Source organism: Epinephelus fuscoguttatus, linkage group LG1 (genome assembly GCF_011397635.1).
Source record: "Epinephelus fuscoguttatus linkage group LG1, E.fuscoguttatus.final_Chr_v1".
NCBI lineage: Eukaryota > Metazoa > Chordata > Actinopteri > Perciformes > Serranidae > Epinephelus > Epinephelus fuscoguttatus.
In genome coordinates, this window is record NC_064752.1 from 32,922,625 (window position 1) to 32,935,288 (window position 12,664).

Sequence of the window (12,664 nt, forward strand, 5' to 3'; positions counted from 1 at the left end):
AAAGCAAACGTTAGCTTTGACTGCTTTATGTACCCACTGATCCTCAACTACAGTGAAGTCCAAATATAACCGTGTTAACAAAGAGATGAGCTGACATGTTCAAACAGACTCGGTGCTATTTTCAGTCCACTGTCAAAGTTATTTAGGGACGAGGGCTCACTCAGACATTGTTTTGAATTGCAGTTAATCTTTGGATTTCATTCAGCAACACCCATTAACGATAAACATGGACCTTATCAGCGTGGGCGCCAGGATGAGACAGTTTCCTGCATCCCCCACCCCTCCAGAGACACACTGTGTACTTGGCACAGCAAGTGGTGCTATCACATTCTGTGTCACAGCCACGCAGTCGTATTATATGTGAGAAGAGGACCAGCAGTCTGGGAAATATGATTCAGGCTTGGGTTTTAAAAACTCCACAAAAGTCATCACATCAAGGTTGATCAGGAGTTTTAGAGACTGATTGTCCCGTTCTGCCTTCGAAGATAAAAATAGAAATAAATAAGTTGTTAAAATAGACTGCTGAGATTACCTAATTGTTCTTAGGAGGGCTGCTGTTAGCTCACACAAACACGCCTCCCACCACTTTAGATGTCTCTTTCTTGATATGTCATCATCATCTGTGTGTATCCAACACTGTTCGTGAAGGTTTGTCTGTCCTTTTTTCATCCTCCTCCATTGCTGCCGTTCTTTTCCTACTGTGTCTCTGCCTTTGCCTCCAAAAAGCATTTTGTTCCAGTGCATGAGGCCACTGAGCAAAAGGCAAAGTCCAATCGAGCTGACAGGTCAAGTGAACACAGCGCACTTTGACAAATATGGACACTTCCAAGAAAGGGTTTTTTGTTGTTGTTTCTTTGAAGTTTACTGTCCTGAAACTTTTGTAGTGCGTGTGGGCTGCTGGCTGTTTTATGAGTGATAGTTGAGTTCATTCACTTAATATCAAAATCCATAGAAGGGATAGAAGCACTGCAGTAATGAATAGGGTAAAGTACATTTGGGACTGGTGCAGTGGGGCAGAGCTGAGCTGACACGCAATACAAAACTGTGTGGACAGTACCTTTAAAATTAAAGCTAAAATCACTTCAACAGATTAATAAGTTGAAAGGTCAGTTCACCTGATGTTTGACATCTGGTTACTGTGAAGGCCATTACATACGCTCCCTGGCCACTTTATTAGGTACACCTCGCTAGTACCAGGTTGGACCCCTTTTTGCCTTCAGAACTGCCTTAACTCTTGGTTGCACAGATTCAACAAGGTGCTGGAAACATTCCTCAGAGATTTTGGTCCATATTGACATGATAGCATCACGCAGTTGCTGCAGATTTGTTGGCTGCACATCCATGATGTGAATCTCCCGTTCCACCACATCCCAAAGGTGCTCTATTGGATTGAGATCTGGTGACTGTGGAGGCCATTGGAGTACAGAGAACTCATTGTCATGTTCAAGACACTAGTGTGATATGATTTGAGCTTTGTGACATGGTGCGTTATCCTGCTGGAAGTAGCCATCAGAAGATGGGTACACTGTGGTCATAAAGGGATGGACACGGTCAGCAACAATACTCAGGCAGGCTGCTGCATTTAAACCATGCTCAGTTGGTACTAAGAGGACCAAAGTGTGCCTAGAAAATATCCTCCACACAGGATGGATCCATGCTTTCATGTTGTTTATGCCAAATTCTGACCCTACCATCTGAATGTGGCAGCAGGAATTGAGACTCATCAGACCAGGCAACGTTTTTACAATATTGTCCAGTTTTGGTGAGCCCGTGTGAACTGTAGCCTCAGTTTCCTGTTTTTAGTTGACAGGAGTGGCACCCAGTGTGGTCTTCTGCTGCTGTAGCCCATCTGCTTCAAGGTTCGACATGTTGTTGGTTCAGAGATGGTCTTCTGCAGACCTTGATTGTAACCAGTGGTTATTTTGAGTTACTGTTGCCTTTCTATCATCTTGAACCAGTCTTGCCATTCTCCTCTGACCTCTGGCATCAACAAGGCATTATTTTATCTTGTCTTGTGTATCAGTCTCAGTCCCCTCTCTAAATTCTGAGGTTTTTGCAGGTCCCTGAACACGACACAGGCGGAACTCCTTTTCCTCAGCAGCCGTTTGTGGAGTTTTGAGTCATGGGGTGGATAATTGATCAGTGGAGGAGCAGCCTTTTGTGGGTGAAAGCAAACTTTTAGACCCAGCACAATGAACAGTTTAGTTTAATTTTCACTGTGCCTGGTGTTCTGCTGCTCTGTCTGTGCCCAGAGTACGTTCCAACAGCGCTCCTAATGATTGGTCCAGCTCCAAAAATAGAAAATTAAAAACTTGCTGCAGATGTTGCAATCGATGCAGCAAATGTGAGGGGAACCCTGAAATATGTCAGTGTTTAAGATCTTTTGCATTTTTATGCCTCTGTGGAGGCAACAGCTGTGGCAGGACACATTATGTTTTTGGGTTGTCATCCAATTCTCATGAAGAGGGTATTTCTTTAAAATTGCCACAAATGTCCACTTTGTGTCAACAGTGAACTGATGATAATTTGGTGGTCAAAGGTTTAAGGTGAAGGTCACTGGGGAGTGACAAAACACATTTTTGGCATTAACTCAAGAATTTGTGTGCTAATTTTAACAAAATTTCACACTGTTGTGTAATAGGATATAATTATGAATTAATGGGATTTTATATCCAAAAGGTCAAAGGTCAGCTTCACTGCGACAGAATAATGTTCTGCAAAAACACTTTCCTGCTCATTATTCAACATCGTAACTCAGGGACAGTAGTGGTTACGTTTGATCAGATACTGAATTGGTGACACTCATCTTGGGTGCCCACCTTGAAACTGTGCAGATTGTATAGATCTCTTGTGCTGCTGGGGGGAAGGATGTGTTTTAAGCGTGATGTTTTCACAGACATGGGTGTAAACTGTATCTGCAGCTTGACTGGTTCGCAGAGGCAGGCATTCTGCTTTGAGAGTAGTGGGTATGCAGCCTGTTTTTGTACTCTCTTGTATTGTTTGTAGCCCAGTAGTCTCTTTGGGTGCTGCTGGACATGATATTTATGATCATCCCAAAAACAGAAATTCACCAGGATCAACTATTTATGAGTGTTTTTTATTAAGCTCCATGGTAAAATTGTATGTCGTCCAATCCCTACCACTGATCAAAACGGTTTCAATACATGTATGTACAACATGCATTTACACTAAGCTACACACCCACAATAGCTACGATGCAAATAAATGCGCACACAGACCCCTGTACTAATAAAGGTCCTCCTCTTGAGCGCCTACAATATGTGTACTGCAGATATTTGAATTTAGTAAACTATGTGGCATGCTGTTTGACTACAAAACCTTTAACCTTTGCATAGGTGATTAGGATTCTCGTTACACCACGGTGACTCTCACAGCACATTATGTGCAGCATATATAGAATATTTGACTCTGAGATTATATAAGACTGCCCTTTGGCTATATCTGCTCTTCAGCAGAAATGCAAAACACATAAACACAACACAAGTGATGTATATTGCATCCCTCTCTTATTTTGTATGTCTCTCATGTCTCTCATATTAAAAATACAGCAAAAATCCATGAATCAGCCAGGTGCATTGAAGTCTGCTGTCAGTGTTTGGTCACGTCAGTGTACTTAGGAGCTTCCCTCGTCCCAGTAAAGCTGGTGCGGCAAAGACGTAAGCTTCTCAATTGGCTTGGGATTGGTTTGAGTGAGACAGGCTCATGTAATAATGTCAAAGTGGTTAAGCCCCCGGGCATCTTTAAAGAGCTTTCAGCAGCCACACAGAGATAGACAGGAAGGAGAGAGGAGGAGGCGGAGGAGGAGGGGAAGATAGAAAGAACCAGAGAACATCGGAGAGACCTTTTTCAGCACACATGGGAGAGTGGAGCAGAAGAAAAAAGGTGGAGTAAAGACTTCTCATTAGGCTAACATGACGTACAGCAGCAGTGAGGAAGAAGAGAGACTGATAGCGGGAATAGTAAAGAGAGGAAGAAGAGGAAGTCGGTGATCTCACACATCAGCAAACACACAGCTTGGAGTCAGAGATGACTAAGCTGTATTTCCGTACATTCGCCAATGCCTGAGCACCTCTAAAGCCCCTGGCAGTGTCACAGTAATGTTCCCACTCTTCAAAGGAATCTCCCAACGCCTCTGTGATTTACATTAAAGAGGACTAATAGAGTCTCTGTAGTTATGGTTGACATATTCAATTCTACTTAGCATTTTAAATGTGATGCGTTAAGTCTCGGTGGGCGGTAAGAAAGAAAGCAATCCAGTGGAGTTTGAAGTGCAGCCTGTTTAGTGGAGGAGTTTACTTCAAGATTCTCTCACAAAGCCTGGACCACAGCAAAGGCTAGTGGGCTGGCACGACTCTCTTTAGGATGAAAATGGCCTACATCCAAGTTTTGTTTTCCAGCAGAAGTCATGTAAAGTAGAGCAGTGCTCATGCTGTGTGCGCTCCCACCGTGCCGAATGCCTCTTCCATCCATGCTAATTGCATTCTTCTCACCTGTGAATTGTGAGCCTCAGCCAAACTCCCAGGAGGTGCACATAGCAGGTTATTAATCAGCCACCGAGGTCAGAGGAATACGCCGACTCATCCCCATCTTGTTTTCCCCTTGAATCAGCTAAATCATCCATAACTTCAGCGGGAGAACGCATCCTGTGACACATCTGACTGTCAGTGAATCACCTATTCACATCCTTGCAGATGAGTTACTGACACTCCAAATCGCTTCAGGGAAACGAGGATTCAGGCCGACGCTGTCGTCATTAAGTGAGCGTCTCTGCCCGTGAATGACAGCACGCAGATGAAAACACCAGTTTGTCCTGATCCTTCCTCTCTGCAGGTGATGCTGGATTCGTTCCGTGACAGGCCGGCATGGTTGTTCGTCATATTTACACGGCTTGACTCAGGATATGAAGTGGAAAATTAAAGGAGAGCCTCAAGCAGGAGCAGTCCTGTTTATTTAAGTCACAGGAACAGGAATCTGCTTTTTTGCCCAGATAAGGAAATATGTATGAATAAGAAAACTGACTGCAGATGCCTCAAGATTTCTTTTAAATATGGCGTAGAAAATACTAATCCATTGTTTTGATCGTGTAATTTAATCAATTTTGTTTGAAGTTGTGGCTGTGTAAATTAATATTGTGGCACTGAATTGAGTTTTTTTCCCATTTCTGTGTATGCTGCATTATTTTCTGTTTTCAAAACAAGTTAATCACAATTTTTTAATCCGATAATAATATTTAACATTAACACAAAGTGCATCCATTGTTCTGTCACCTCATCTGTCAGGTAGCGGAGGCGTAATCTCTCTTGTTTTGTGGTCTTGTCGTATCCCTTCCCCTCACAGCATGTGAAAAACATGAAACCACCTCATTATTTCCTTTCAGATTTAATTAGCAATGCACATAATGGCTGCAGAAATGTGAGACCATCACGGTGTCCGATAGCTGATTCGTGCTTTCCAATTTTCTAATTTGTCCCATTTACACTTGAGTACAAAATGTACAGAAGCATCTTATTGGTTCAGAGATAGAACCCCAGCACATCAGAATGAGGACTCGGCTCTTGCTGTTCTACTTTCATGTGTGTATGCTGTGCAGTCTCTGTGTGCCTCTGTGTGCTCACAGCTTCAACTGTTGATGCGGTTGTTGCTGATGATGATACATCCGTACTGGAAAAATCAGAATAACTACATGCTTCTTCAGCCAGTGCATTTCCAACAAGAATAGATTGAGAATAGTAAGGTAGAAACAAAGGGAACATATTCATTCATTCATTCATTCATTCATTCATTCATTCATTCATCTTCTAACCGCTTCATCCTCTTGAGGGTCGCGGGGGGGCTGGAGCCTATCCCAGCTGACATCGGGCGAGAGGCAGGGTACACCCTGGACAGGTCGCCAGACTATCGCAGGGCTGACACATAGAGACAGACAAGCATTCACGCTCACATTCACACCTATGGACAATTTAGAGTTACCAATTAACCTAGTCCCCAATCTGCATGTCTTTGGACTGTGGGAGGAAGCCGGAGTGCCCGGAGAGAACCCACGCAGGGAACATATTCATTATTGAAAATGTGTTTTACAGACAGTAGAACCTGCCATCTACCTGCTGCCTCAAGTATAAGAAAATCTGTGGTTGAGAAACATTGTCTGTTGTAAAGGATGTTTTGTTGACTGCTTTAAATCAGCTTTACATGATTTTGCATGAATGTAATTATAGTATGTGACCTGATTTCTCAGGTATTTACATGACTGGCCTGACCAAAACAGATATTGCCAACTAATTACTGAATCTATAAAAACTTAATTATTGGAATGCCAGAAATCATTATCAGGTCATTTCTTGACCTGGCACTTAAGACATCCTGTGTTCCTCTCCTGATTGGCTTTGCTCTCACCCTGAGTCGAGCCTTATACTTACCAGTATGTAATGAGTAATCAGTACAAACTGAGTATATCCCCTTTGACTATTAAGATTTACATATTGTGATTTCTAGGGTTATTAAGTGCATAAGAAATATAACTTTGTGTGACATTAGTACAACTGTGCGAGTCTTAAATCATCATGAGTGTAGTGTTACAGCTAGTGAGAACTTTCACGATAAGCTGTGAGAAACTTACATCTGTGATCATAGTCGTGCTTGTGATTACACTTGATTATAGGCCTAGGAATGATTATATGTCATAAGACTAGTCAGGACAAATTGTAGCAACTATATATGTACATTATGTGCATTTTTCTCCCACAATATTCCCCACACTTCATATGTGCAATAGGACTTTGAGATATTGTAACCGTGAGAAGAACCAATAATGTGTTGTGATAGATATAGGTACATATAATCCTTGAATCTCACTGTTTATTCCAGTCTAACCTTGAGAGCTCCTCTTCAGAATTACCCCCACACTTTGCTGTGAGTAGCTGTAAACTGAGTTTTTAATTCCACTTTTGTCGAGTGTAGTCCTGGCTTAATCCTTGCGTGTAATTCCTATAAGTCGAATAAATACAGCCTATGGAAATGTTTACATCTTTAAAATTCAATGTCAAGGCCCAGTCATTTCTCTCCTCTCGCCCTTGTTAAGTCGTCTATACTGAGAGAATTTGACTTTGTCCTGTAGCTCATAGACACATATTTATTGTTAAGGCGCAATGAAGGACAAACTGCACAGGAGAATCTTCCTCTACAGTGCCAAGAAAGCAGATACGATGAACTCTATCTCAATGTTTCGGGAAAAAATTCTGTGGTATGTATGTAGGGCAGCGCCTAGTTTAGTTTATCACGTCCACAGAAGCATTAGTTTGGTTGTCTTAAACAAGCGATAGCAGAATATAGACTTCCAGTTGACAACAAAGAATTATTTAAGCATCAGATGACATGAGGTAGTTTCTGGCATCATGTTTTTTGTTTTGGAACCCCCCTCTAAAGCGGTGCAGGGAGCAAGAGGAAGTGTGTCAGAAGTGAAGACTGTGTTTGCTAAGGCGGCTAGCGTCACTGCAGCGCGTCATCTGTGTTTTGAGGGTTCCCCAGGGATCGAGTCACAGATGTGGAAACAGAGATCTGGGGCACTTTCTGATTCAGCTAAGACTTTCTCAACTAGAGATACAATGATGAAACTGTCTTCAGATGAAGTCAACATTTGCTCAACTGATTTTTTTTTATCATTATTTATCTGTTTGGCACAGAGGTTGTCTGTTGTAAATGACCATTACCACAGGCATTTTCCTGGACGAAACACAACTGTGCAGTAGATGTCAATCCTCCACAGACTACAGGACAAACTGAACAGTCGTTCAGCTCAGCAAGTAGCAAGAAACAGCAAAGCCTTTAGCACAAAGAAGACACTGTGCAAGCCTCAGAAACAAATCTTTCAGATGTTACAACCTTCTAAGGGTGTGACTGACAAAATGTATGGTGGCAAAGAGGACAGGAACAAAACATTCAAGAGGATCTTGCCACTTTGGAAGTTCATCATCTGACATTTAGAATTCAATGCTAAATAAAAATATGTTTGGCACAGTCTGTCAAACTGTTCTTATTTTGTCAAACGTAGACTTATGAATCTCTTACTATTCCTACAAAGGCAAGACATGGCAAGTCAAGTTTATTTATACAGCACATTTCAGCAAGAAGGCAATAAAAAGTGCTCTTCATAAAACATTAAAAGCATTGAGACAAAGTGCCAAAGAAACGTTAATTTAAATACAATTTAAAACATCATTAAGGAGTGCCACAGTTCCACATTTCTGGTCGTCTGCTCATTTCTGCATGCCCAATCACCCAGCTCTCATTTAGTAATTTTCCACTCATCCTGGTTTTCCCACACCTTAGCATCAATCACACCCACCTCATCAAGGCAACTCAGTTCACCTGTTCCTGATTTCTCACAGCAAGTATATACACCCCAGTCTTATGACACTCTTTGCCAGATTGTTCGCCATCCATGCAAGACTCTCCAGCATTATTTTCCGGTCTGATTTCCTGTTGCTGACCCTGCTCACCTCTGACCAACCTGTCTTGTCTGATTCCCAGTAAACGCATTAACCTTTTGTCCCCAACTTTGACATCTGCTTCCCCATACTTGGTTCTTGTTTGCCTGTGGCTGGCGTCGCCCAATGACGACACTACAGTGTGAGTGTTCCCGTCTGCTCACCTGTGGTTTCCTGCAGTCCAGAGATTTTCACAGTGTCACCGTACCCACCATTGTGTGTGTATCCTGTTAGTATGCACCTGGGGGCTTCTCAATCCTCTGCCTGGCCTTGACCTACCTTCTGCCTGTCCCCTAGTGGTTTTGTCTGCTTGGATAGTGTGCTTATCTGGTTCTGGATCTTCAGCGTCCACAACTGCACCTCCTACCTGCTCCTACACAGTACTGCTGCCTGTTATTAAACTGAACTGTGTGTGTGTCTGGGCTAACGTCACCACCTGGTTTGGCCTGCTGGACCAGCCAGGCTGTCAGAGACTTTGTGAAGAGACTTTGCTGGACTGTTGAACTGTGCTGTACTTTTTACTTGCCCTGCCCTGCGCCTGCTGAGTTGACATTAAACGTCATTATCAACTGCTGCTGGCTTCCTATGTGCTGCAATTGGATCCTAATACAACACGTTACAAAGAGCTAGAGAATAAAAAATAAATGAAATTACAGGCACAAAATTCAAAAATAGAAGTCACAGAGTAGTGTAAGAATGAATGAATATTTGATTTTATAAAAGGTAGTGGCAAACAGAACAGCTTTAGGCTTCATTTAAAAGAACTAAGAGTTGCAGCAGACCTGCAGTTTTCTGGGTGTTGGTTGCTGAGCGCTGCTTCCCCATTTTTTAGTCTTGACTGGGAACACAAAGCAGACCTGTCCCAGAGGATCTGAGAGGTCTGGATGGTTCATAATGTAGCAGAGGATCAGATTGTAATTATGTCTCAATATTGTACTTTCACTCATTAACAAGTGTAACAAAAATTGTAAAATGTGTGTGTATCTGTGTGTAATTGTGATTTATTCCCACAAAGATTCAGTGAAATGCATCACATGGTGCTCCACAGTCTTAGCAAAGAAAATCATTCCCAGCTAGTTTTCATTTTTCAAAACTCCAGTTAGCCCAGTTTTAATGCTCATTAACAGTGATCCAAATTTGAATAGTATCAAACTTTCTGTGTAAAACGTCTTTGATAGGTGAGTAGATTGATGTGGACATGTCATCTGCGAGTCATTAATCAACACATTTTCACATTACCTTTGATTCAGGTGTCATGAAGGGGAATGAGCTGCCAGAGACGAATATTTGAAAGCAGAGAGCTGCCTTGTAGCTTGCTGTTGAAGCGTTTTCATATCAGAGGAAGAAGCAGGGAACATTGTTTTAAGTGTGATCAAAAGGTATTGAGCTTTTGATTACTTATGAAACCAAAAGGGGTAGCAGGCAGCGTTTCAATGGTAAAATCCATATTTCTTTTCTGCATTACAATAACCTCATTGTGTGCTCTTGTGGCTGAGATAATAAGCGAATGAAGTCTTGTGAAGCTCAGGCACTTTCTTACCGTGTGCCTTGGAGAAAGATCAGAAGCTTTACAGTGACGTCCGATTGTTTGCAGAAATTATAGCAGCAAGGGTCTTCAACCTCGATGAAGCAGTGGCACATCATCCCATCGATTTCAGATTTTTTAATTTGAAATATGCACAAAAATGCTCATAAGAGTACGGCATAGATGCATTTGATCCTCTGATATTCATCTTTTCACATTTCAGTATGTTGGTCCATTTTGCTCAGGCGGTATTATACTTTAATATCCTCCTAAAACTTCCATGGTATATGATGGCATTTGTGTGTGCCACTGACTCCTATATTCACATAACACCTGTATTTATGACAGTATTGAAAATTATACCGTTAGGATTTCTAAATACCCTGGCATACCATAATACCGTGATACCACCCAAACATACTGTCAGTATGGTAAAATAACTATAGCAATGTTTGTGGTGATCAAAACTGAAATTGTGGTGGATGGAGCTCACAAAATTGTTAAGATATCCAAGGAGCAATGTCACAGTGCAAGCAGGGGAGGAGATTTTTATTGGCACTGTTGTGGTTGCTTCCTGTGCAAATGAGTAAGTGTTAAGTTATTTATTCTAACACAATAATCTTAATAATCTTTTTCCTCAACCTCATAAATTAGTCTCTCTTCATCCATGCTGACTGCTGACTGGATGGAAATGGAAATGTGTGCCTGTGGATGTCAGGACCAATTTTTAACCATAGACTGGTCTTGACCATTTAAAATAGGCTGAAGGTGGAGCAAGTCCACGGAACTTCATGTCACTCAGCCTTTTGCTGATGCATGGAGCAGGTTAGGACATCTTAATTAGGAAAGACAGAAACAGTCTGATATTTGCTCATTAACATTGCATTGAGTTTGGAGGAGGTAAAGTGTGAGGTCACCAAAATCAGTAATATTCATCCCCTGGAGAGTGTGAATGTCTACACAAAATGTCATGGGTATCTATCCAGTGGATGAGCTAATTGAGATATTTCAGTCTGAACCAAAGTAGTGAACTCATCGACACTGTTGTCCCTCCATGTTCTTGTTATTGCTAAACTGTATGGTGATACTATACTATACACTGAACCTCTTCAAAACACTCTTTGAAATTAATCATATCACATCCATCCATCCATTTTCAGCTGCTCATCTAAAGCCGGGTTGTGGGGGCAGCAGGCCAAGCAAAGCACCTCAGACATCCCTCTCCCCAGCAATGCTTTCCAGCTCCTCCTGGAGGACCCCAAGGTGTTCAAAGGCCAGATGAGATAAGTAGTCCCTCCAGCATGTTGAGTCTGCCCAAGGGCCTCCCACCAATTGGACGTGCCCAGAACACCTAACGGGAGGTGCCCAGGAGGCATCCTGATATGCCCTAACCACCTCAACTGGCTCCCTTCGATGTGAAGTAGCAGCGGCTCTACTTTGAAAATCTCTCCGGATTTCCAAGCTCCTTACTCTATCTCTAAGGCTGAACCCAGCCACTTCATGGAGGAAACTCATTTCAGCCATGTAAAAAGCACATTTTTGGTTGGTGTTGGCCTCCGCCAGGGTTGTCCTTTGTTTTCAATTCTCTTTGTGATATTCATGGACAGGATCTCAAGGCGCAGTCGGGGAGAGAAAGGGTCTAGTCTGGTGTCCTCAGAATTGCATCTCTGCTTTTTGCGGATGATGTGGTTCTGTTGGCTTCATCACACCGTGACTTCCAGTATGCACTGGGGTGGTTTGCAGCTGTGTGAAGCGGTCGGGATGAGAGTCAGCACCTCCAAATCTGAGGCTATGGTTCTCTGCCAGAAAACAGTGGATACCTCTGGGCTGGGAGTGAGTTCCTGCCCCAAGCGAAGGAGTTCTAGTATCTCAGGGTCTAATCATATTGCAGTGATGTAGATCCTCATCAGCAGAATATGTCACTATTTAACTAAATCTTGATCACCTACTTCCTAGCATTCATATTTGTCTGCTCCTCAGCCAGTATTATGTGGCATCAAAGCAAGTGAATGCAACACCCATTTTGTTGTAAACGCCAAAACTGTGGATCAAACACACAGTGTGATATTCACTGTTTGACACAAGCTCTGACACGTGTGTCAAGTGCAACAAGCATCAGTGTGTCAGTATCAAGGTGCCATCACTGAGTCAATTGACTGAACTCCTTTTACAATGAATGTTACATGGATAGCTGGTCCAAATGTAACAGTGATGAAACACCAAGATGGGGCTGCACAGCCAGGTGTGACATTACGTGCCTCGCTGTGCCAGAGGCATAGAGAATCGATTGAGAGGCAAAGTCTTACACCAGTCATTACACACAAAGTACAGGAACATCTGCACATCTGTGTGCTGCTGCATTGACATTTTATACAGTATGACTCCAACATGGGCAATCAAAGCTGCATTGTTGCATTAGACAAATCTATCCAGCAATTTTACAAATACTTGTAAAGTGTGAATTTTACTGATTATTCATCCATGTTTCACTCTGATGTTGGCATTCCAAACATTCATTCATTCAATCATCTTCTAACCGCTTCATCCTCTTGAGGGTTGCGGGGGGGGGGCACCCTGGACAGGTCGCCAGACTATCGCAGGGCTGACACATAGAGACAAACAACCATTCACGCTC

General features: G+C 42.5%; 1 protein-coding gene across 4 annotated transcripts in view; it reads left to right on the forward strand.

Annotated features, from left to right (window-relative positions):
• Positions 1-12,664, forward strand: part of dlgap4b (discs, large (Drosophila) homolog-associated protein 4b) — a 161,018-nt gene that overhangs the window by 70,660 nt on the left and 77,694 nt on the right. The window lies entirely within an intron of this gene.